Source organism: Pristiophorus japonicus, chromosome 1 (assembly GCF_044704955.1).
Source record: "Pristiophorus japonicus isolate sPriJap1 chromosome 1, sPriJap1.hap1, whole genome shotgun sequence".
In the NCBI taxonomy this organism is placed as follows: Eukaryota; Metazoa; Chordata; class Chondrichthyes; family Pristiophoridae; genus Pristiophorus; species Pristiophorus japonicus.
In genome coordinates, this window is record NC_091977.1 from 113338252 (window position 1) to 113365720 (window position 27469).

The window sequence follows — 27469 nt, forward strand, 5'->3', positions numbered from 1 at the left end:
CTGAGAGAAGAAATTCCTCCTCATCTCAGTTCTAAATAGGCGACCCCTTATTCTTCACTATGCCCTAGTTCTCGATTCCCCCACGAGGGGAAACATCCTCTCTGCATCTACCTTGTCCAGCTCCCTCAGTACCTTAAATGTTTCAATAAGATCCCCTCTCATTCATCTAAACTCCAATGAGTATAGGCTCAACTTACTCAACTTTTCTTCATAAGTTAACCCCCTCATCTCAGAAATCAACCTAGTGAACCTTCTCTGAACAGCCTCCAATGCAAGTATATCCCTCCTTAAAAAAGGAGAAAGGAGACCAAAACTGTGCGCAGTACTCTAGGTGTGGCATCACCAATACCCTGTACAGTTGTAGCAGGACTTCTCTGCTTTTATACTCTATCCCCCTTGCAATAAAGGCCAGCATTCCATTTGCCTTCCTGATTACTTGCTGTACCGGCATACTAACTTTTTGTGTTTCATGCACAAGGACCCCCAGGTCCCTCTGTACCGCAGCATTTTATAATCTCTTTCCATTTAAATAATAATATGCTTTTTTATTTTTCCTGCCAAAGTGGATAACCTCACACTTTCCCACGTTATACTCCATCTGCCAAATGTTTGCCCATTCACTTAGCCTGTCTATATTCCTTTGCAGATTCTTTGGGTCCTCCTCGCAACTTGCTTTCTCACCCATCTTTCTATCATTAGCAAACTTGGCTACATTACACTCTGTCCCTTCATCCAAGTCATTAATATATAGATTATAAATAGTTGAGGCCCCAGCACCGATCCCTGCGGCACCCCACAAGATACCGTTTGCCAACCAGAAAATGACCCATTTATCCCGACTCTCTGTTTTCTGTTAGTTAGACAATCTGTTATCCATGCTATTAATGGGACTAAAGATGGACAAGTCCCCTGGACCTAATGGTAATACAACCTTTGGCCCTCTTTTAACAATGACATTTCTTCAGCCATCGATCTACTCAATCACACCCTCACTACCACCTTTGATGCCCTAGTCCCTATTAAAATGATTACTCTCTTCCACCCTTACCATTCCCCCTCGTACAGCCCTCATCTTCGATCCCTCAAATTAAAAGGGTGTAGACTTGAACGGATGTGGCGGACAACTGGTTTAGCCATTCACTGCCAGATCTGGCTCGAACACATAAAACACTATCGGTTCTTACTCATGTCTACAAAAATTGCTCAGAATTCCAGGATCATTCTGGATTGCAAAAATAACCCCAGGCTACTATTCTCTACTGCTAACCGTCTCCTTAAACCCCTCTCCCCTGTCTCCACCACACTCACCTCCAACAACAAGTGTGAAGAGGTTATGAACTTCTTTGTATCAGAGATTGAAACCATCGACCAGCTGCCTCTGCGAGTTCCCTTCCTTTCCCTAGCCCACAGGGCCAAAATTCATCTGATGCTCCAACCTGCCCTAGCTCTAAACCCATATCTTTCTCTAGTTTCTCTCCAAACTCATCTTATCCATGAGACCCACTTCCTGCTCTCTTGCCCCTATTCCCACTAAACTGCTGACCACCCAACTTCCTTTTCTGGCTCCGACATTGTTAATGGTTCTCTGTCCTCAGGTACTGTTCTCCTCTCCTTCAAATCTGCTGCCATCACCCCTCTCCTCAAAAAATACAACCCTTGACCCCACTTTGCTTGCTAGCTATTGTCCCCATCTCCAACCTCCCTTTCCTGTCCAAAGTACTTGAACGTGCTGTTGCTTCCCAAATCCGTGATCATCTTTCCATGAATTCATTGTTTGATTTCCTTCAATCTGGCTTTCGCCCCTGCCACAGTACAGAAGTTGCTCTCGTCAAAGTCACAAATGACATCCTTTGTGACTGTGACAAAGGCAAACTATCCCTCCTCATCCTCCTGGACCTGTCTACAGCCTTTGACACAGGTGACCCCTCCATCTACTCCATCATCTCTCCATCGTCGTCCAGCTGGGTGGTACTGCACTCGCTTGGTTCCATTCTTATCTATTTAATTGTAGCCAGAAAATCTCCAGAAATGGCGTCTCTTCCCACTCCCACATTGTTGAACTGTCCTTGGTCCCCTCTTATTTCTCATCTATATGCTGCCTCTTGGCGATATCATCTGAAAACATGGAGTCAGTTTCCACCTGTACGCAGATGACACCCAGCTCTACCTCTCCACCACTTCTGTCGATCCCTGCTTGGTATCTAAATTGTCAGATTGCTTGTCCGACAGCCAGTACTGGATGAGCAGAAATTTTCTCCAAATAAATATTGGGAAGACCGAAGCCATTATCTTTGGTCCCCACCACAAACTGTGTTCCCTAACCACTGACTCCACCCCTCTCCCCAGCATCAATCGAGGGTGAACAAGACTGTTCACACTTAGGTGTCATATTTGACCCCGAAATGAGTTTCCAGCCACATATCTGTGGCATAACTAAAACCGCCTTTTTCCACCTCTGTAACATTGCCCACCTCCGCCCCTGCCTCAGCTCTTCTGCTGCTGAAACCCTCATTCATGGCTTTGTTACCTTTAGACATGACTACTCCAACTCACTTCTGGCTGGCCTTCCACATTCCACACTATGTAAACTTGAAGTCATCCAAAGCTCAGCAGCCCGCGTACTAATCCACGCCAAGTCAAGATCACCTATCAACCCTGTGCTTTCTGACCTACATTGGCTCCCAGTTAAACAATGCCTTGATTTCAAAATTCTCATCCTTTTTTACAAATCACTCCATGGACTTGACCCTCCCTATCTCTGTAATCTTTTTCAGCCTCACAATCCCACAAGATGTCTGCGCTCCTCAAATTCTGGCAGCTTGAACATCCCTCATTATAACTGCTCAACCATCGGTGGATGTGCCTTCAGCTGTCTGGGCACTAAGCTCTGGAACTCCCTTCCTAAACTCTCCGCCTCGCTACCTCACTTTCCTCCTTTAAGATGCTTATTAAAACCTACCTCTTTAAACAAGCTTTTGATCATCTGCCTTAATTTCTTCTGTGGCATGGTGTCAAATTTATCTGTTTGTCTGTAACACTGTTGTGAAACACCTTGGGATATTTTACTACATTAAAGGCGCTATATGAATACAAGTTATTATTATCATTCAAGTCCACTTAGTTGCAATCATACATAGAAATAAACTCTAAAGTCTATGATCAAACAAACTATTTTTTGCTTTCCAGAACAAAATTCAACAAAAGCTTCCATTTATTTCATATAACTGCAACTATTTCTTAAAACCATGTCTAGCATTCAGGTCAGCCTTATTCCTAGTCTAATACATCTCTGAGGTGCAGCCTGAATGATGAGAGATTGATAAGTATTTCAGATGTGTGAGTAAACCCCTTCAACTTCTACATTATCTCAACCATATGCAGGGGAACTGACTCTACTGCCTGTACATGAACTCTGCGGCCTAGAAATTGGATAGAGATTGGAAAGAGAATAGAAAAGGCCCAAAAACTGTCAGTGTCAAGGGCCAGCGCTATTTGCCTGTGCCCGCTGAAAGTGGTCCAGGCAACACGCAAAATTCATGCTGCCAGCGCATTATAATGATTGGAGCACTGATTGGCTTAGCGCTAAACACGCTGCTGATTGGCTTAGTGCTGAACAGGTGGGCCAATATCAGGTGCCATCTAATGGCCAGAAATGTTTGGCCTCAGTTCTCTGCACTACTTAAAGGGAACTTGCCATGATGCAGCAGCATCTCATTGTCAGTCAGGCTGAAGACATTGCTCAGCAATGAAGGGAACATTCTCAGATGCTGCATTAGCAGCCTTGATCATGGTTGTTCAAAGAAGGCAGGCTGTACTGTTCCTTGAGTATGGCAGAAAGCCATCGAAGGTTACTTGCAGAAGGCACTGGGAGGAGATGGCTAACTCCATCACGGCCACCAGTGTGGTCCCAAGTACCTGGATCTAATGTCAGAAAAAGTTTAATGACCTCACATGGCCGGTCAAGGTGAATGAAGGCTTCAGAAAATGTCATATCCCACCATCTGCAGCACTAGTCTCACTCACTTACTACCTATCACCTCACAATCATGGCTTCACTTCACCGTCACAACTTTACCACTACTGAAACACTCACACCCACATCTCACACCTTGCACACACTGACAGCTATTCAACTATGGCAGGCACATCACCTAAACTATACTCACTGACACACTTCCCTTTCTCTTGCAGGCCAAGGTGGCTAAAAACAGGAGGGAGCAACAACAGATGGGAGGCACCCAAGACGCTACACAGAACATCAGCCACATGGAGGAAGCCATACTTGACATTATAGGAGGGGCAATAACTGAGGCAGTGGCAAAGGGAGAAATTGAAGCCATTACTGATAATGATGGTATGGACATTCCTAATCCTTCTTCTCAGATCCCACTTCTCCCTCATTCCGTAATCTCTTCTCACTTACAAGCTGGTATATGCCAGGATATCTTGCTTTGCCCCCTCCCCTCACCACAACCCGACCCTTGTGCCTTTCTGCTTTCAGATAGCCAAGAAGTGCCAGCAGCCAGCCTGTCCCTGAAGTTGTAGAGGAAAGTGATGGAGGAGAAGACACACCATCACTGCATCTTACACTTGCAGACACCAGCTAAGAAAATGGCACTGCACAGAATTTAGAGGGTAGTATGGAGGCGGGACTTGCACATGTTAAGGCACTGGGCACGGGTGGGCTGCACCAAGGCCGGGGGAAAGGGTAGCTCAGGGGCCAGCACCCTGGAGGGTAAATTTATGCACTAGTTCTGCTGCACAGGACTCAGATGATGACCTCGATGAAGAGTCCTTCAGAAGAAGGATGATGGGCATGCACAAAGAAATGCTAGATGCAATGGTAAGCATGTCAGAGAGCATTTTGTCAATGTCAAGGAGCATGGAGGTGTCTGGCTCCAACATTGGATGGGGCTTTACGCAGAGTTTGGAGCCCATGATTTCCAGAATGTCGTGGCTCCATTGCTGCAGTGGAAGTGCAGACTGCTCTCCTGTAGTCGATAGCTTGATGCCACTCAAGCTCAAACTGCGGCCATCGTCACTGGGTTTACGAGTGTCGAAAGGGGCTTGCAGGCTGTTGCAGCAGGCCAACAATCTGTCTTCCAACATATAGCGAGGAATGCTGAGGCCCTGGCCCAGGGAAGTGGCAATGAGTCTGTGGAGCAAAAACCTGCTGTCCTCTCTCTGGATGACAGCACCCCTATTCTCACCACTGCCCTTGCCGCAGCATATCAGTCAGCCAGTCTAGTCTGCTGCCGCCCATGACGAGGTGATGCAGTCTAAAGCTGGGCCTTCTAGGTCCACAGCTGGTTGAGGTCATCTTACAAAGCTATCTGTAGTCTCCCCCACTGAAAGCCAGTAGCCTTCCGCACACTAACGACAGGCGCTAAGGGATTGCACAAGTGTGCTTAGTTGATATTGTTGTTTGGAATGTGCGTTTTGTGGTGGCTCTCATTTCAGTTTTGTGCCCAGGTGGATGCTTTGATGTTCCATGACAGAGGGATGATATGATGGAGAAGTGGTGAGCAATGGGGATCTGGGGTTTTATTTCCTGGAATCAGAGTCTGATGAGACCTTCATGGACAGCCCATCTGGAACAGGGTTTTGCTGCCTGCCTCCTCCCTTCCTCCTCATCCTCTTCCTCCTTGCCCTCCTCCTTGCCCTCCTCTGAAGTGGTCCGGCAATCCCTGGTGGCAAGGGCTTCGCTCTCGTGATGGCTAAGTTGTGAAGCATGCAGCAGACCATCACAAAATGGGACCCCCGCTCCATCGAATACGTCTCCCAAGCAGTCAAGGCAGCGGGCCTGTTGCTTGAGCACCCCGATGGTCTGCTCGATGAGGTTCCTGATGGCAGCATGGCTCTCATTATATTAATGCTGGGCAGGATTGGTGGGGTTATGGAGGAGCGTCATCAGCCAATTGTAGAATGGATAGCCCTGGTCTCCAAGCAGCCACAATCGGGTTCAATGTGGTGGCTGGACGATTGCTGGCACAGTTGACTGGTGCAGGATAAGGCATCATGACTGCTGCCAGGATAGAGGGCATTCAGCATCATGATGCAGACTGGGAGGAGCCACTGGCGAAGAATATGAGGGCCACACTGCAGGAGGCTCCATCCTGATACTGAACGCGTGGTCACCTGGTCAGGATTAAAAGAGGGCGGTAAGTGGAGCAGCGACGGCAAAATGGCAGATTGTGCAACGCTCACTTGGCACACACTCACTGACGTCATGATCTGACTAATCTAAATATTAGCAGTGAGTGCAGGTAATGGCAGCGCTGCTGACCTTCCCAAAATGGCAGCTGTCGTGGGACCCACTGGAAGCGGGCGGAAGCGAGACAACTGCCATTTCTCCTTCAAAGTGAGCTTTAACGGCCAGCACTACACCTCCGATTTTGTAGGCCATTATCTCCAAATCATTGTTCTTTTTAAGACTGGGCCCCTAAAGTCTGGGTCCCTAGGCTCTCAGCCAAGAGCAGATATTCTCCACTCTCCAGGGAGGACCATACCTCACCCGCTCTTACAGTCCCACTTCCTCCTGCTCAATAGTGCGTGGTGCTTCACTCAGTGAAATCCTCCTGACTTACTACCTACAGGGTGTATCCAGGTTGATGCTGCATCAGCTAAGATGCTATAACAGAATTGGCAATGATGGGCTTAGAGTTATGAATCTTAATATTCCCAGCTCTTCATCTGAGCAGCTGATTCAAAGTTATTCCACAGGATTTCAAAAACATGAAAGCTTGTTTAGCTGTGTAAACATTTATGTGATTGTTTGAATAAATAGAGTCTGAGAGCATGGCTCTTCCTATATTTTTGACAAACCACATAAATCTGAAAAAATGGGGGAAATTTTAACTCCATAAAACAACTGGATTAGAGTTGGGTGGGAGATTAAAGTGGTAAATATGTGAATCCCGACCCTAATCTGCATCCAACCTGCACAAACTTCGGAGGTGGGATGAGGGGCGGGCAGCCAACCTGCTCCCAGGAGGCGGTTTGGCAGTTTACATTTCATAATGAGGTTTGAGGCATCAGATTTAACCTGCTGTATAGGTTTAGGGATCCCAGGCTTCGGGATTTCCAGCAACTACAGCGAGGAAAGGACAAGCCTCGGGAACCAAACCTTGTGTGCCGAGAGGAGCAGGATTGATTCATCCCATTCCCCCCAAGCTCCCGCACCATCAGCCTACCCCTCAGATTGGACCGCCCCCCCGCCCCCCACCACCACCCCCAGGTCGGTGTTCGCGCTCCCCGGGGTCAAGGATTGGACCCGCACAGATTGGATGCCCCCCCACCCCCCCTCCCCAGGTCGATGTTCCCCCGGATTGGCTTCATTCACCCCTGTCCGGCTCAGGGCTCGCACCTACCTGGGGTTGCAGCCCCTTGTCCAGCGTTCCCCGCCCATCTGGAAGCTAGCCTGTCAATCAGGCTGACTTCCAGGCGGGGAACCTGTCCGTGACATCACATGCATGCTGCAGAGTGAAAACGCAGATTTCCCGGTTTCCTGTGCTCTTCCAGGCCACCTCCACTCCTGGCGGATCTATATGTCAAAATTCAATCCAATGTGTCTCCATTACCACCCCGATCTTTGCACCACACTTTCTATTTCCTCAACTACTACAGCCTACAGATCAAGCAGCTCAAAACTGGGCATCTATGAGGTGCTGTGGGCTACCAGTAGCAGCGGAATTGTATTTCACCACAATCGTTAATCTCATGGCCTGGCATATCCCTCACTCAACCTTTACCGTTAAGCCAGGCGACTAACGCTGGATAGAAACATAGAAACATCGAAAATAGGTGCAGGAGTAGGCCATTCAGCCCTTCTAGCCTGCACCGCCATTCAATGAGTTCATGGCTGAACATGCACTTCAGTACCCACTTCCTGCTTTCTCGCCATACCCCTTGATTCCCCGAGTAGTAAGGACTACATCTAACTCCCTTTTGAATATATTTAGTGAATTGGCCTCAACTACTTTCTGTGGTAGAGAATTCCAGAGGTTCACCACTCTCTGGGTGAAGAAGTGTCTCCTCATCTCGGTCCTAAATGGCTTACCCCTTATCCTTAGACTGTGACCACTGATTCTGGACTTCCCCAACATTGGGAAGATTCTTCCTGCATCTAACCTGTCTAAACCCGTCAGAATTTTAAACGTTTCTATGAGGTCCCCTCTCATTCTTCTGAACTCCAGTGAATACAAGCCCAGTTGATCCAGTCTTTCTTGATAGGTCAGTCCCATCATCCCGGTAATCAGTCTGGTGAATCTTCGCTGCACTCCCTCAATAGCAAGAATGTCCTTCCTCAAGTTAGGAGACCAAAACTGTACACAATACTCCAGGTGTGGCCTCACCAAGGCCCTGTACAACTGTAGCAACACCTCCCTGCCCCTGTACTCAAATCCCCTCGCTATGAAGGCCAACACGCCATTTGCTTTCTTAACCGCCTGCTGTTCCTGCATGCCAACCTTCAATGACTGATGTACCATGACACCCAGGTCTCTTTGCACCTCCCCTTTTCCTAATCTGTCACCATTCAGATAATAGTCTGTCTCTCTGTTTTTACCACCAAAGTGGATAACCTCACATTTATCCACATTATACTTCATCTGCCATGCATTTGCCCACTCACCTAACCTATCCAAGTCACTCTGCAGCCTCATAGCATCCTCCTCACAGCTCACACTGCCACCCAACTTAGTGTCATCCGCAAATTTGGAGATACTACATTTAATCCCCTCGTCTAAATCATTAATGTACAATGTAAACAGCTGGGGCCCCAGCACAGAACCTTGCGGTACCCCTTTAGACACTGCCTGCCATTCTGAAAAGTACCCATTTTCTCCTACTCTTTGCTTCCTGTCTGACAACCAGTTCTCAATCCACGTCAGCACACTACCCCCAATCCCATGTGCTTTAACTTTGCACATTAATCTCTTGTGTGGGACCTTGTCGAAAGCCTTCTGAAAGTCCAAATATACCACATCAACTGGTTCTCCCTTGTCCACTTTATTGGAAACATCCTCAAAAAATTCCAGAAGGTTTGTCAAGCGTGATTTCCCTTTCACAAATCCATGCTGACTTGGATCTATCATGTCACCATTTTCTAAATGCACTGCTATGACATCCTTAATAATTGATTCCATCATTTTACCCACTACTGAGGTCAGGCTGACCGGTCTATAATTCCCTGTTTTCTCTCTCCCTCCTTTTTTAAAAAGTGGGGTTACATTGGCTACCCTCCACTCAATAAGAACTGATCCAGAGTCAATGGAATGTTGGAAAATGACTGTCAATGCATCCACTATTTCCAAGGCCACCTCCTTAAGTACTCTGGGATACAGTCCATCAGGCCCTGGGGATTTATCGGCCTTCAATCCCATCAATTTCCCCAACACAATTTCCCGACTAATAAAGATTTCCCTCAGTTCCTCCTCCTTACTAGACCCTCTGACCCCTTTTATATCCAGAAGGTTGTTGGTGTTCTCCTTAGTGAATACCGAACCAAAGTACTTGTTCAATTGGTCTGCCATTTCTTTGTTCCCCGTTATGACTTCCCCTGATTCTGACTGCAGGGGACCTATGTATGTCTTTACTAACCTTTTTCTCTTTACATACCTATAGAAACTTTTGCAATCCGCCTTAATGTTCCCTGCAAGCTTCTTCTCGTACTCCATTTTCCCTGCCCTAATCAAACCCTTTTTCCTCCTCTGCTGAGTTCTAAATTTCTCCCAGTCCCCGAGTTCACTGCTATTTCTGGCCAATTTGTATGCCACTTCCTTGGCTTTAATACTATCCCTGATTTCCCTTGATAGCCACGGTTGAGCCACCTTCCCTTTTTTATTTTTACGCCAGACAGGAATGTACAATTGTTGTAGTTCATCCATGCGGTCTCTAAATGTCTGCCATTGCCCATCCACAGTCAACCCCTTAAGTATCATTCGCCAATCTATCCTAGCCAATTCATGCCTCATACCTTCAAAGTTACCCTTCTTTAAGTTCTGGACCAAGGTCTCTGAATTAACTGTTTCATTCTCCATCCTAATGCAGAATTCCACCATATTATGGTCACTCTTCCCCAAGCGGCCTCGCACAATGAGATTGCTAATTAATCCTCTCTCATTACACAACACCCAGTCGAAGATGGCCTCCCCCCTTGTTGGTTCCTCGACATATTGGTCTAGAAAACCATCCCTTATGCACTCCAGGAAATCCTCCTCCACCGTATTGCTTCCAGTTTGGCTCGCCCAATCTATGTGCATATTAAAGTCACCCATTATAACTGCTGCACCTTTATTGCATGCACCCCTAATTTCCCGTTTGATACCCTCCCCAACATCACTACTACTGTTTGGAGGTCTGTACACAACTCCCACTAACGTTTTTTGCCCTTTGGTGTTCTGCAGCTCTTCCCATATAGATTCCACATCATCCAAGCTAATGTCCTTCCTAACTATTGCATTAATTTCCTCTTTAACCAGCAATGCTACCCCACCTTCTTTTCCTTTTATTCTATCCTTCCTGAATGTTGAATACCCCTGGATGTTGAGTTCCCAGCCCTGATCATCCTGGAGCCACGTCTTCGTAATCCCAATCACATCATATTTGTTAACATCTATTTGCACAGTTAATTCATCCACCTTATTGCGGATACTCCTTGCACTAAGACACAAAGCCTTCAGGCTTGTTTTTTTAACACCCTTTGTCCTTTTAGAATTTTGCTGTACAGTGGCCCTTTTTGTTCTTTGCCTTGGGTTTCTCTGCCCTCCACTTTTCCTCATCTCCTTTCTGTCTTTTGCTTTTGCCTCCTTTTTGTTTCCCTCTGTCTCCCTGCATTGGTGCCCATCCCCCTGCCATATTAGTTTAACTCCTCCCCAACAGCACTAGCAAACACTCCCCCTAGGACATTGGTTCCGGTCCTGCCCAGGTGCAGACCGTCCGGTTTGTACTGGTCCCACCTCCCCCAGAACCGGTTCCAATGCCCCAGGAATTTGAATCCCTCCCTGCTGCACCACTGCTCAAACCACATATTCATCTGCGCTATCCTGCGATTCCTACTCTGACTAGCACATGGCACTGGTAGCAATCCCGAGATTACTACTTTTGAGATCCTACCTTTTAATTTATCTGCTAGCTCCCTAAATTCGCCTCATCCCATCTCAATGAGGAGTGCAGAAGAGCATGCCAGGAGCTGCACCAGGCAGACCAAAAAATGAGGTGTCAACCTGGGGAAGCTGCAATACAGGACTACATGCTAAACAACGGAAACAGCATGCTTTAAAAAGTGCTAAGCGATCCCACAATCAACAGATCAGATCAAAACTCTGTAGTCCTACCACATCCAGTCGTAAATCGTGGTGGACCATTAAATAACTAATGGGAGGAGGTTGAGGCTCCATGAATATCCCCATCCTCAATGATGGTGGAGCCTAGCACGTGAATGCAAATGACAAGTCTGAAGTGTTTGCAACCATCTTCAGCCAGAAGTGCCAAGTGGATGATTCAGATTGGCCTCCTCCTGAGGTCCTCACAGAAACCAATCTTTAGCCAATTTGATTCACTCCACTTGCTGTTAAGAAATGGCCGAGCACACTGGATACAGCAAAGGCTATGGGCCCTGACAACATCCCGGCTGTCGTGCTGAAGACTTATGCTCCAGAACTAGCTGTTCCAGTACAGTTACAACACTGGCATCTATCCGACAATGTGGAAAACTGCCCAGATGTGTCCTGTCCACAAAAGGTTGGACAAATCCAATCTGGCCAATTACAACCCCCATCAGTCTACTCTCAATCATCAGCAAAGTGATGGAAGGCATTATCGACAGTGCTGTCAAGCGGCACTTATTCATCAATAACCTGCTCACCAATGCTCAGTTTGAGTTCTGCCAGGAACACTCGGCTCCAGACCCCATTACAGTCTTGGGCCAAACATGGGCAAAAGAGCTGAATTCCAAAGATGAGGTGAGAGTGACTGCCCTTGACATCAAGGCAGCATTTGACCGAGTGTGGCATCAAGGAAGCCTAGTAAGATTGAAGTCAATAGGAATTGGGGGAAAACTCACCATTGGCTGGAGCCATACCTAGCGCAAAGGAAGATGGTTGTGGTTGTTGGAGGTCAATCGTCCCAACACCAGGACATCGCTGTAGGAGCTCCTCAGGGCAGTGTCCTAGGCCCAACCATCTTCAGCTGCTTCATCAATGACCTTCCCTCCATCATAAAGTCAGAAGTGATGATTGCAGAGTGTTCAGTTCCATTCGCAACTCCTCAGATATTGAAGCTGTTCATGCCCGAATGCAGCAAGACTTGGATAACATTCAGGTTTGGGCTGATAAGTAGTAAGTAACATTCGCACCACACAAGTTCCAGGCAATGACTATCTCCAACAAGTGAGAGTCTAACTACCACCCCATGACATTTAATGGCTTTACCATCGCCGAATCCCCCATCATCAATATCCTGGAGGTCACCACTGACCAGAAACTTAACTGGACCAGCTATATAAATATTGTGGCTATAAGAGCAGGTCAGAGGCTCGGTATTCTGCGGCGAGTGTCTCACCTCCTGATTCCCCAAATTGTTTCTACCATCTACAAGGCACAAGTCAGGAGTGTGATGGAATACTGTCCACTTGCCTGGATGAGTGCAGCTCCAACAACACTCAAGCAGCTCGACACCATCCAGGACAAAGCAGCCTGTTTGATCAGCACCCCATCCATCACCTTAAATATTCACTCTCTGCACCACCGGCGCACCGTGGCTGCAGTGTGTACCATTTACTAGATGCACTGCAGCAACTCGCTAACGCTTAAAAAAGGAGGGAGAGAGAAAAAAGGGAATTATAGACCGGTCAGCCTGACCTCAGTAGTGGGTAAAATGATGGAATCAATTATTAAGGATGTCATAGCAGGGCATTTGGAAAAAGGTGACATGATAGGTCCAAGTCAGCATGGATTTGTGAAAGGGAAATCATGCTTGACAAATCTTCTGGAATTTTTTGAGGATGTTTCCAGTAAAGTGGACAAGGGAGAACCAGTTGATGTGGTATATTTGGACTTTCAGAAGGCTTTCGACAAGGTCCCACACAAGAGATTAATGTGCAAAGTTAAAGCACATGGGATTGGGGGTAGTGTGCTGACGTGGATTGAGAACTGGTTGTCAGACAGGAAGCAAAGAGTAGGAGTAAATGGGTACTTTTCAGAATGGCAGGCAGTGACTAGTGGGGTACCGCAAGGTTCTGTGCTGGGGCCCCAGCTGTTTACATTGTACATTAATGATTTAGAGGAGGGGATTAAATGTAGTATCTCCAAATTTGCGGATGACACTAAGTTGGGTGGCAGTGTGAGCTGTGAGGAGGATGCTATGAGGCTGCAGAGTGACTTGGATAGGTTAGGTGAGTGGGCAAATGCATGGCAGATGAAGTATAATGTGGATAAATGTGAGGTTATCCACTTTGGTGGTAAAAACAGAGAGACAGACTATTATCTGAATGGTGACAGATTAGGAAAAGGGGAGGTGCAACGAGACCTGGGTGTCATGGTACATCAGTCATTGAAGGTTGGCATGCAGGTACAGCAGGCGGTTAAGAAAGCAAATGGCATGTTGGCCTTCATAGTGAGGGGATTTGAGTACAGGGGCAGGGAGGTGTTGCTACAGTTGTACAGGGCCTTGGTGAGGCCACACCTGGAGTATTGTGTACAGTTTTGATCTCCTAACTTGAGGAAGGACATTCTTGCTATTGAGGGAGTGCAGCGAAGATTCACCAGACTGATTCCCGGGATGATGGGACTGACCTATCAAGAAAGACTGGATCAACTGGGCTTGTATTCACTGGAGTTCAGAAGAATGAGAGGGGACCTCATAGAAACGTTTAAAATTCTGACGGGTTTAGACAGGTTAGATTCAGGAAGAATGTTCCCAATGTTGGGGAAGTCCAGAACCAGGGGTCACAGTCTGAGGATACGGGGTAAGCCATTTAGGACCGAGATGAGGAGAAACTTCTTCACCCAGAGAGTGGTGAACCTGTGGAATTCTCTACCACAGAAAGTAGTTGAGGCCAATTCACTAAATATATTCAAAAGGGAGTTAGATGAAGTCCTTACTACTAGGGGGATCAAGGGGTATGGCGAGAAAGCAGGAAGGGGGTACTGAAGTTGCATGTTCAGCCATGAACTCATTGAATGGTGGTGCAGGCTCGAAGGGCCGAATGGCCTACTCCTGCACCTATTTTCTATGTTTCTATGTTTCTATCTCCCAAATCCGTGACCTCTACCACCTCGAAAGACAAGGGTAGCAGGTGCATGGGAGCACCATCACCTCCAAGTTCCCCTCCAAGTTACACACCATCCTAACTTGGAAATATATTGCCGTTCCTTCATCGTCGCTGGATCAAAATCTGGGAACTTCTTCCCTAACAGCACTGCGGGAATACCTTCACTGCATGCACTGCAGCGATTCAAGAAGGCAGCTCATCACCACTTTCTCGAGGGCAATTAGAGATGGGCAATAAATACTGGCCTTGCCAGTGATGCCCACATCCCAGGAACAAATAACAAAAAACTTCTCCAGTTTGACTGTCCACGAGCTGAAAGGCTTCCTCCTTGTGTGCACCCAAAGTTTTCAAAACTGATGTCTCTCCTGTAGTTGCAGTTCTTTGGCACTGATCATGTGCTACCTTTTCCTTTGCAATGAGAAAAGGCAGAATTAAAGGAATGTGAATGGTAAAAACATGTCTTATCATTCACATGTCTGCATGCCTATCATTGTTATCTGGTTCTCTTGTGCAGGCTCTCCTTGCAGCAGGCAATGTGAGTGACCAGCAGTTTGTGCAGATATGTTGGCTGGCTCTAAGTTGGGTGTTTGGTTAATGCTGCCTGTTTTGTCTTGCCTGGTCCCTGGCCGAGCCCCTGCATTGAGTGAGTTTGTGTAAGTCACAGCAGACAACCATAATTGTGGATACGTGTCTGAGTTGTACTTTAACCCTAGCATCTGAATCACTATTTAAAGATGACGATGATTTGCTCCACCAAGACAATTACAGATTCATGTGCTTCATTTTATCTGTTTCAGATCTATCTAGGGTAATTCAATGGGGTAAGGAGCCATGGCTCCAGTGGATACCCTTAGACCCTAGCAGCATACAGTCTGGCCCTTGAAATAATGGTGGCACCATGGACTGATGGACAATGAAGGAATTATAGTAACTGCCAGGTTGTCAGCATTCACATGCATTATTCTGTATATATGGTAATATATTCTGTATATATGTGCACTCCTGGATTGGAGCCCCTTTCTGTTTATGGAAGGAGTGTCATTGGGGTAGACACTCACATGGTTGCATGCCTGCCATCAATAATGCCCTGCACTTCCAGGTATCGGTTATAGGTTTTAAATGGAGGGCTGTTTTGTTTTGTTGCCTTTATCCATGGGAAAACTGATGCATTCACTCGTCCAGGCAAGTAAGAGAGGAAAGGTTTCACTTCTGTACTCCTTGAGCTGGATTTTCGGTTGTCTAACACCTCAGTTAGTGGCCAGAGGGGGCATTAATGGGAGCGCAAGAGGATACCGACCAGGAGCACAGCTTTTAGCGCCCCAACCGAAAATTCATTCGGAGCTCACCGGGGGCATAAACCAGTAGCACCTGCCTGCTGACAATCAGTGCGATCCTGACGTCAGTCCTGGTGCAACGCCCACGTTTGTGCCCCGGTCGGTAAATTAGATGCGGCCGCCTTATTTAGCGACAGCCAAAAATAACGTTTGGAAAAATAGTCGGTACAGGCTTGCAGAGTCGTTAACTGATGGCTACTTAAAGGGATGAGGAAGCACTTGCCTCAGAGGTCACAGTCAGTTTACACAGAGCATGGTGCGTGAGCCTCCGAGTTTGCAGCGGCAGACAGAAATAAGAGTTCAGCTTGAAAAAAAGTGATTTTGAAAACTTTAATGGGTGCATTACTATGGCATGCCTTTAAGACTCGCCGTTTTCCAGGATCTGAATCAGCGTTCGGCACCTGCGCAATGACGCGGTTAAATTTAGCGCTGGCATTTTCGTTATCGTCCCCCCAGCTCTGGTGTGCAATGGCTGATTTAGCACCCCCATCAGCTGTTTGACCGATTCTGAAGGATTTCTGGGCGGGAGATGCAAACTTTTTCCAAGGCGCTAAAAGTACCGCTCCGCCTGGATTAACACCACAACAAAGGCGCGGCCGAATTTTTCCCCCCTTGTGTATCCGGGCAGCACTAGTCAAGAAATTGTGTACATCCAGCTTAGGAGGTTTTGCCAAGAATGCTGAAGCGGAATTATTCTCCAAGGCATGCACTGCAAGTTGGAAGATGCAACATCGATCTCCTGTTGTTGCTTGGAAGTATCCCAGGAGCATAGATATTTATGGCAACTGTTACCTTGACACTCACTGATGGATCCTTGCCCTGGAAATAAATTCTTGGCCTAGCTGCAGACCTGTAAACTTCTGTCATAACTTCCTTGGCCAATTAGTCTCCATGCAGGTGTCTTTGAGCATATCCAGTATGATCACCTTGACCTGTATGTGTCGGCCGTGGCATAAGGGTGTATCCATGTATACAGACCAAGAATTATCACCTAAGGTGAAAATGCACCTGTTTTGCATGACTCCTCTGATCCTTCGCCAGTAGCTGTAAATAAAGAAGAATGCCTGGAAGGGTATCCATAACTCCTATGTGGACAGGAAACTATAACAATTGCTTGGGAAAACTGCCAAAGATAACAAATAGGTACTGTTTTAAGAAGTTCAGTTTTGGACACACAAGAAAACAACAGTGAGGCCAGTGGAAACAGATAGCTACTCACAACTACAATAGGACAATTCCATTTTAAGGGAAGGGATCCAACATAATGACCAGGCCTCTGGGTGCTGAACATCTGGAGCACTGTTCAGGAGCTCTGATTGTACTGTGGGGCCACGATCTCATTAACATTATTTTCTGGTGTTCACTGAGTCAAGTGCACAACAGTTACACAGGGTCACAGTGCCACAAACATTGTTGGATCATGTTATCAAGCGCAATGTTTAATGGTGCTGAGCGAGCCTCCCCACTCAATAATAGAGGTCTCAGTGCCCAGCATACACTGCAGATTCCCATTGACTTCACAGTAGTTAAGGAGCTTTGTGAAAGGCACAGTATTTAAGAATTTTCATGATGTAGATGATACACAGGAAATAATACAGGCCTGTTGTTTGAGATGCTTTGTGTAGTAGAATGATGTGATGTATTTTAATTCCATCTGGATTTAGCAGAGGGTGAAGAGAACTGTCAGGACAGCCGAATCAATAGGCCATAGATTTAATCATAACTCCATTGATACTGTGTGATTCAGGAGAAGCCATGGAGAATATTTCTATCTAATGCAGTTACTGAGGAGAATGAAATAGACATTTGCTTCTGGAATTTAAAATAAAAGTATTTATTTCTGTTGAAGCAGTTTTTGAAATTGTCGCAAGTAGGTTTACAGTTTTCAGTATGAATGGTGGTAAGCTTGTTTTAATGAATTAATATAGCAGGTAGCGTTTGAAAGGGAGCGGAGCATTTACTAAAAGCTGCACAGCAGCTGTTGGCGTTGAATGAAGTAGATACAAAGTTGTGAAAGTGTTTGCGTCAAGAATTCCGAATTCCTTGTACCCCAAAGTATATAAAGTAATTTGTATTTTTTCCAATGATGAGGAATCTAATTCACTGTGCAGTGGTATCAGTACAGATTTTCTGAGAGTTATTTTGTAGACATCTGGGTTTAACTAGAGCAGGAGCAGAAATGTATTCATCATAGTCTTAGGAATGCATTTGTTCATCATGTTTGAAAAGTATTCTTTTGTGCGAATCCAAAAAGTACTGATGCCAATTTCGCTCCAGATACTGAGTGATTGCAAAGGTCATAGTTTATTTTTATTGAGAAACTTAGGTGAAAGAATAATGGCCCATAGACATCGCCAAGAAACATTTGCATTTATATCGTACCTTTCATGTCCTCAGAATACTCCACGACACTCGCATTAATGGAGTACTTTTGATGCACAGCAGCCAATTTGTGCACAGCAAAATCCCTCAAATAGCAATGAAATGATGATATCTACTTTTGGTGGTGATGATTGAGGGATAAATGTTGGCTAGGGCCTAGCCAAGCTGTTCCAGTATCGTTGCAACACTATGATAGTTTGACAATGTGGAAAATTGCCTAGGATATCCTGGCCACTAAAGGCAGAATTAATTCAACCTGACAAAGTATCACTCTATGGCTTAAAAATTGGATATGTCCCAAAAATGGCCGGTATCATGGCCCAGTTCTATTTTGCTGCATGTTTCAAAATGATCCGGTGGCATATTTCATATATTCTAACTGCAAATATTTCTTTAAACCATTGTAAGGGTCACAAAATCCCAGTGTTTCTCGAAGATATTAGGCCTGTGAAAGGAAAAGCTGCAAGCAGGGTGGTGGGATCTACCACTGTAATTTGGACTTTGGGTATTGGATTGATCAAAGACTGTCTGGGAAGCTGTTAACCTAGTCAACTCCCAGAAGGACATTAGCATCTTCAACAACCAGCCCACAGCAAAGTGTCCCCACCCCACAGTGATACTGAGGCAAGCCCATAGAAATCTCTGGCCTCACCCAGACCTCCTGGAACCAGCAGAGACTCGGCAGTACCATCTAAAATAAATGCAGAAATTTCGGGTCCCATCGACACCTAGTCCAACCATTTAACTCTAATCAAAAGGTAATGAGCACACCAAACTTAACAAAGGACACACATCAGAATCAATGGGCCAGCCAAGACAGAACAAAGGAGTCTTGAGATTTGGCACCAAGATTAGCAGGCCCCTCAGGAGTATAACTAGAGACCTCACAAAGTGAAAGGGAAAAAGGAAGAAAAGGAACAGAAGCTGAGAAGCTAGGAAGCTAAGAAACTTGAGAAGAAGCCACCACCTTCCATCCCAGCAACAGGGACACCACGACCAACAAATTGACGCCAGAGGGAAAAGATCGAAGGAAAAACCGGGGTCCGACCAAAACCCAACCATCACAAATGATTCCTAATGACCAACGGGGTAAAATTTACCTAAAAGAGCCCGAAACTACAGCTAGAGGAAGGAAATTGGGTACTCACCAAGTACATTTCCAAAACGTGCCCAACCGCATCAGTGGACTCGCGAAGACTGACCAGGTGCGCAGTTGGAAGTCCTCTACCGTGTCCAGGGTACGGCAGGCACCAACCACCACATCCCGCGAACCCCGAAACCGCAAACCAGCTCAAAACTGTCAAGGAATCATTTGATGAGCATAATCCCTGTAACCCTAGAGTTCCGGCTTAGATAGTTAGAAGTGGGAGGTGGGAGGCCAGACTAGGAGTGTGTTTTTCCACCTGTAACTTAATGTTCTCCCTTCTATTCTAAGTATTGAAGTTTCTACATAATCTTAAAGTGCTGTGTTGTCATCCTGAAATAAACATAAGGATTTTTTTTCCACCAAAACAATTGTCTGCTGCTCTTTATTACATCCTGACTAATAAGTCCAAGGTCTAGAGGAGGGAGTGGGAGCAATTCGAACCGCTCAAGGTCAGAAGCTGGCAGATCCACCACCCCCTACACCATGTCAGCGTTCATGTCAGCTACTTTATTTGTTCTAACTCCTAATCTAATACATCTCTGAGCTGCTCCCTGAACAATGAGAGATTGATAGGTATTTCAGATGTGTGGGAATCCCTGGCCCAAGACCGCCCTGGGTGGAGTATGAGCATCCGAGAGGGTGTTGAGCACCTCGAGTCTCGTAGCCGAGAACATGCAGAAAACAAGCGCAGACAGCAGAAGCAGCGTGCTGCAATCCAGACTCCCCACCCACCCCTTCCTTCAACCACTGTCTGTCCCACCTGTGACAGAGACTGTAATTCCCTTATTGGACTGTTCAGCCACCTGAGAACTCATTTTTAGAGTGACAGCAAGTCTTCCTTGATTTCGAGGGACTGCCTATGTTGATGATGATGAGTAAATTCCTTCCACATCTCCGTTATCTCAACCATATGCAGGGAAACTGACTCTACCAGCTGTACATGAGCTCTGACTGAGAAATTGGATTAAACAAAAAAAACAGGCGGTGTCAAGGTTAGCGTTATTTGCCTGTGCCTGTTGAAAGTGGTCCCGGCAGCACGAAAAATTTGTGCTGACTGCTCATTTACATAATTGTAGTGCTGATCTCAGCGCTAAATGCACTGCTGATTGGCTAACCGCTCAATAGGTGGGCCAATATCAGGTGCAGTCTAATGGCCAGTAATGTTTGACCTAGTCTTTACCACTATTTAAAGGGGAGGTGCTTTAATGCAGTTGCAGTTGCAGCAAAGAGGACGAGCCAGAAGGTTCTCCAATGTGGCTCTGGAGACATTGGTACTGGCTGTGGAGAGGAGGGTGGCAGAAATATATATATATTGAGAAGGCTTTAGCAAGAGGTAGCTGGGTATGTCATGGTCAACTGTGTCATACTGAGAACATGGATCCAGTGCCGCAAGAAGTTTAATGACCTCACACACAGACCAAGGTGAGTGAAGGCTTCAGCAAATGCCATAGCTCACCATCTGCACCACAAGCCTCACACACTGCTCAATGCACTACACCCCCATCACTCACCTACCAATAAACTCGACCTTTCACCTCTCAGACTTCACAATCATAACTTCACGTTCCCCTCACAACCTTATCACTGCTGCAATGCTCACACCCATATTTCACACCTTGCACACACTGACAGCTATTCAACTATGGCAGGAATATTACCCAAACACATTGCACTACACTCACTGACACACTTCCCTTTCTCCTGCAGGCCAAGGTGACTCACATTCGCCATGAGCAGAGGCTGATGGGAGGCAGCCGAGCTGCAATACTTGCCTTGAGCCAAGTGGAGGAGAGCGTGCTCTTCCTCAACATCATTGGAGGGGAAGTCACCAAGCTGTAGCAATGGGCAAAATTGAAGCCCTTGGGGACAATTACAGTATGCTCATTCCTAATTCTTCTTCCCACATCCACGTCCCTCTCATCCCACAATCTCTTCCCACTTACAAGCTGCTGATGCTGTATGCATGGATACCTTGCTTTCCCCACCTCCCCTCACATAACTCGGATCATGTGCCTTGCTGCTTTCAGATGACCGAGCTCTGCCGCCTGCACAGCCTGTCCTCGAAGTAATGGAGGAAAGTGAAGGAGAAGGTGGTGGCACGCCATCACTAGATCTGACACTCAAGACACCAGCTCAGAAACTGGAAACATGTGGAGTTCAGGAGGGTAGTATCGAGGCGGATTTGCACATGGTGAAGCACTGGGCACAAGTAGGCTGCAGCAAGGCCAGGGGGAAAAGAGTAGTTTGGAGACTAGCTCCCCAGAGGGTGAGTTCACACGGGAGTTTTGCTGCACACAACTCGGATGATGACCTCGATGGGGCGGTCTTCAGAAGAAGGGTGATGGGCATGCAGACAGAAATGTGAGGTGCAATGGCAAGCCTGCCAGAGAGCCTGTTGGCAATGTCAAGGGGCTTTGCGCAGAGCTTCGAGCCCATGATTTCCAGGATGGAAATGATGAACAACTCGAGTGGAGACCTTGTGGACCTAGCCATGATGCTGCGTGTGGTGGTCAATGTCTTGGCTTCCATTGCAGCACAGGCGGAAATGACCCAATGTCACAGTGGAAGCACAGACTATTCTCTTGTTGTCTCAGCTTGCTGTCACCTAAGCTCGGACTGTTGCCATCATGGCTTGTTTTAGAAGTGTTGAAAGTGCCTTGCAGTGTATTGCACCAGGCCAGGCACTCTGTCCTCCAACAGATGGATAGGAATGCTGAGGCATCGCCCCGGGTGAGAGGCATGGGTCTGTGGAGCAGGAACCTGCTCTCCTCTCTCAGAATGACAGCGTTTCTGCTCTCACCACTGTCACTCCACTATTGTCCTTGCCACTGCCCATCAGCCAGCCAGGCCAGACTGCTGCTGCCCATGCTCAGGTGGTGCACTCCACAGCAGGGCTCTCTAGTTCAGTTGGTTGAGGTCGTCCTGCAAGGCCATGTAAAGTCTTCCCCACAGAAATTAATTCCTCCAGCCATGCTGCAGCCACTAGGGTAGCACTGCGTAGGAGCACCAGATTAGAAAAGGGCACATGAAAACAGACACTAAGGGATTGCACAAGGGAGATTAGTTGATATTATAATTTAAATTAAATAGTGATAAATGTATTAATTTTGTTTGAAATGTTTGTTTTGTGGTGGCTCTCATTTCTCAGTTTGTGCCCAGGAGGCGCTATGATGTTCTGTGTCAGAGGGATGGTATGGTGGGGAAGTGATTGATGGGGAAGTGGTTGATGGGGATGACTACTGCTAGGATAGCGTTCTTTGACCATCAGGATGCGTTGGGGGTGGTCACACAGCAACGTCGCATTTGTGGTTACAGAACATCTCTGAATTGATATGCGTCGCCCGCAAAGTCATGTGATTGCAGTCGATGGGGAAGCCTGCTAACCTGGCAAAACAACATGCGTGCTCTTCCTGCTTCTCTCTGTTCAAGTGAAGGGAACGCAATCTGTTCTCCTTGTGTAGAACGCCTCTGTGACCTCCCAGATGCAGTGATGAATGGTAAGCTGGGAGATGTTAGCTATGTCTCCTGCTGCAGATGGGAAGTATCCACTGGTGAAGAAATTGAGGGCCACGGTAAATTTGAGAGCCACTGGGAGAGCCATGGTGTCCCTGCTCGAAGGCTGCAGCTCTGATTGCATGAGGTGGGAGAGTTCTGTGACCATCTCTTTGGTGAAGCGGAGCCTCCTAATACATTGCTCCTGGCTTAAGTGGATATAAGAGAAGTGCTCGCTAAAGACCCTAGGTTACTAAGGCCTCCTGCTAAAGAAAACCCTGTTAAAGGCTTATGAACTAATTGCTAATGTTGGGAATATATTTATTGCAACTTTTTTCGATAGAAACATTTGGAGTTTTCTTCAACTCACAAGCAATTCAAAGAGAGTAATATTCTCATTGAGAAAGACTAGGGGTTAATTAACAAATATGAGTGGAAAGGATATATTTTCTTGTGCTCGCCCTCATGCTCGCTGACCTACTTTGGCTTCCGATTAAGCAACGCCTCGATTTCCAAATTCTCATCCTTACTTTCAAATCGCTCTATGGCCTCACCCCCACTTATCTCTGTCATCTCCTCCAGCCCCACAGTGCCCCCCGCCCCAAGATGTCTGTGCTCCTCTAATTCTGCCCTCGTGAGCAGTCCTGATTGTAATCGCTCAACTATTGGTGACCATGCCTACTGTTGCCCAGGCCCCAAGCTCTGGAACTCCCTGCCTAAAAACCTCTCTGTCTTTCTTTCCTCCTTCAAGATGCTCCTTAAAACATATCTCTTTGACCAAGCTTCTGGTCACCTGCGCTAATTTCTACTTATGCGGCTCGGTGTCAAATTTTTAGCGCATAATACTCCTGTGAAGCGCCTTGGAACATTTCACTATGTTAAAGGCGCTATATAGATACAAGTTATTGTTATTGTGTGTGTAAACCTCAAGAAAACCCCTTTTACTAAACTGTCATTATAAACCAATTGGCAATTTAGTTAGTTAAATATCTGGCCCTTCCGGTGTACTCCAGCCATTCCCTTCGACAAGTGTTCACTGGAAATGCTGCAATATAGGCTAGGACTTGGATATGGTGGAAATGACAGCAGAGTGATCACCCCCAGAAAGCATAGGCCATTAACATTCAGGGGTATGTTTCCCTGTGAGTGTACATTTAAACAAACAGGTCCCGATAATCTGGGTGCCCATCCGAGAGCAAGTGCAGAAATGCGAAAGACTTGTTACTGTAAACTTATCCAGGTGCAAACCTGGTTCAACTTTATTCATGCCCAAAGTGCGCACATGACATGGTACTCGCTCTTACATACCAGGGCCCGCGCCCGATGACCTCCGACAGTGGCGCCCCCTGGTGTCTAGTGACCCCAAGCATCAATACATAACAACATCCCCCTTCAAGATCTTAGTATCAGTCTCTTTACAAATTAAGATGGTCTGGGGCTTTTTGCTCACGAGTTGATCGTCTCAGTTCAACTCCAGTTCTGGATGAGCGTTCTGAGTCAGTTATGACTGGAGGCTGAGTAACCGATCTGATGGGAGTGGTAATGACCCTATCAGACTCTGAAAATCCAGATTCAGTAATGACAGCAAAGTCTTCTGATGAATGAACATTGGTTGGTTGGTCACTGACTGTATCTTCCTCAATAGGTTCCAGATCATCAGTGTGTCAATGTTTTATCTGATCAACATGTTTCCTGCATGTTTGCCCATTCTTGAGCATGACAATAAACACTCTATTACCGTCCTTGACTGTAACAGTACCGGCGATTCACTTTGGATCTTGACCATAATTCAGCACATAAACTGGATCGTTGACAGATATGTCACGTGACACAGCAGCACGGTCATGATACCATTGATGATTTTGACATCTGTTTTCAACATGATCATTCAAATCAGGATGGACAAGAGAGAGCTTGGTCTTGAGACTTCTCTTCATCAGTAGTTCAGCAGGGGAGACCCCGGTAAGCTTGTGAGGTCTTGTCCTGTAACTAAGCAATATACGTGACAAATGAGTCTGCAGTGAACCCGTTTCACGCTTTGCTTGATCGTTTGAACTGCACGCTCTGCTTGACCATTAGACGCAGGTTTGAATGGAGCAGACCTTACATGTCTGATACCATTAAGTTTCATGAACTCCTGTAACTCAAGGCTTGTGAAGCAAGATCCATCATCGCCCACAACAATGTCAGACAAATCATGAGTAACAAATATGACACAAAGGCTCTCAATAGTAGCTGTGGACGTACTGGATGACATAATAACACACTCTATCCACTTTGAATATGCATCCACCACAACAAAAAACATCTTTCTCAGGAAAGGGCCCGCAAAATCGATGTGTATCCTCGACCATGGTTTAGTTGGCCATGACCAAAGACTCAGCGGAGATTCCGCTGGTATTTTACTTAGCTGCATGCACGTATTGCACTGATGCACACATGATTCCAGATCCGAGTCAATTCCAGGCCGCCAAACATGAGCCCTGGCAATGGCTTTCATCATGACAATACCAGGATGAGTGCTATGTAGTTCACGTACAAATTTTTCTCTCTCTTTCTTAGGCATAACAACATGATTGCCCCACAGTAGACAATCTGACTGAATGGATAGTTCATCTTTGCGATGATTGTAAGTTTTGGTCTCATCACACATTTCCATAGGTATCGCAGACCAATAACTACTGAGGACACAACGTTTCACAACCGATAAAATAGGATCATGGCTGGTTCAGATCCTCACTTGTTGAGCAGTGACAGTTCTTTCACTCTCAAAAGCATCCATTACTAACAGTAGATATGCAGGTTGAGACATCTCCACCTCAGGTGTGGGTGACGGCAGATGACTCAGTGCATTGGCACATTTCTTAGTGCCAGGTCTATGACAAATGACATAATCATAGGCAGACAATGTTAACGCCACCTCTGGATATGCGACGATGCATTGGTATTAGTATCTTTGTTTTCTGAAAACAATGAAATGAGTGGCTTGTGATCCGTTTCGAGTTCAAAATGAAAACCAAATAGGTACTAATGCATCTTTTTGACCCCATACACACAGGCCAAAGCTTTTTTTTCTACCATACTGTAAGCTCTTTCCACCTTTGACACACTTTTCGAAGCATACGCAACAGGTTGTAGCTTACCCGACTCATTTGCTTGTTGGAGTACACAGCCAACCCCACATAATTAAGCATCACAGGCCAATACAAGATGCTTACATGGATCATAGTGAACAAACAGCTTGTTCGAACAGAGAAAATTCTTGGCTTTCTCAAAAGCTCTATCTTGAGATACACCCCAGACCCAGTTGTCGCCTTTTCTGAGCAGCATGTGCAGTGGCTCTAATAAAGTGCTCAATCTGGGTAAGAGATTACTGAAATAGTTGAGTAGTCCAAGGAATGAATGCAGCTCCGTCACATTCTGAGGTATGGGTGCATTGTTGATGGCCTTGGTTTTCGAATCAGTAGGCCTGATGCCATCAGCAGCAATCTTCCTCCACAGGAATTCAACTTCAGGTACCATGAAGACAAACTTCGAATGTTTCAGCTTGAATCTCACTTTATCCAGACGATGTAGGACTACTTCAAGATTGTTCAGATATTCAGCAATGTCGCGACCTGTGACCAGAATGTCATCTTGAAACACGACGGTTCTAGGAACGGAATTCAGTAGACTCTCCATGTTCCTCTGAAATATGGCTGCAGCCGAATGGATTCCAAAAGTGTTATGTATGTATGTAAACCACACCAATATGTAGGACTTGCCACTAGGGGCACACCTGTGGGAGACCTAAGGGTCACCTGTGCACCCTGGGGCAAGCAGGTATAAAAGGTGATACATCATGCTGCTTCTCCACTCTGGAGTCTGAATAAAGAGACCAAGGTGACAACAGTTTGAGCTTACAATACAGTCTTGTGGATTTATTCTGAACGTAACAAATTGGCGACGAGTAACGGATCACGAACTTTCACGCGGTAATTGCTGCCATTGGTATTCTTGAGAGATTTGTTGAGGGTGATGATTGGGAAGCATTCATTGAGGGCTTCGTGGCCAACAAACTGGACAAAGCTGAGATGGTGATCAAGCGCAGGGCGATTCTCCTCACCGTATGTGGGTCTTCGTTATATGGCCTCCTCAAAAATCTGCTGACACCGACCATACCAATGGACAAGACTTACACAAAGCTGTGTATGCTGGTGCGAGAACACCTCAAGCCAAAGGAGAGCATCTCAAAGGCCAGGTATCGCTTTTACACTCACCATCGCTCCGAGGGCCAGAACGTGGCGAGTTTTGTCGCCGACCTAAGACGCCTTGCGGGACAGTGCGAATTTGCAGGATCTTTGGGGGAAATGTTGCGGGGCTTTTTCGTGCTTGGAATCGGCCACGAGATCATTCTTCGCAAACTGCTGTCTGCCGAATTCCTAGATCTGAGCAAGGCCATCACGATAGACCAAGCCTTCATAACCACAAGCAATAACACGAGACAGACATCTTCACAGAATCAGAGCTCACTGGCAAGTACTGTCCATAAAATAATGTTTTCAGCAGGCAGAACTGTACAGGACAGGGCCCACACGACCGCAGAGGCCAGACCTAGGCCTAGAGTGACTCAGAGTCCGCCGTGGGGCGTGAATGCGTATCCATTAGCACCATGTTGGCGCTGCGAGGGCAGACATAGAACTCATCAATGTCGATTCAAGCGCTATGTGTTCAAGGGCTGTGGAATAATGGGGCACCTCCAACGAATGTGAAAACGACCTGTGACTCACCATGTGGCAGAGTCGGGAGAGGACGACCGATCCAGCGAGGATCATGCTGAACGAGCAGGAGAGGCAACTCAAC

General features: G+C 46.4%; 1 pseudogene; it reads left to right on the forward strand.

The window, feature by feature from the left end:
- The first annotated feature begins 1579 nt into the window (after positions 1–1579).
- LOC139232478 (uncharacterized) overlaps positions 1580–27469 on the forward strand; it is a 36469-nt pseudogene continuing 10579 nt past the window's right edge.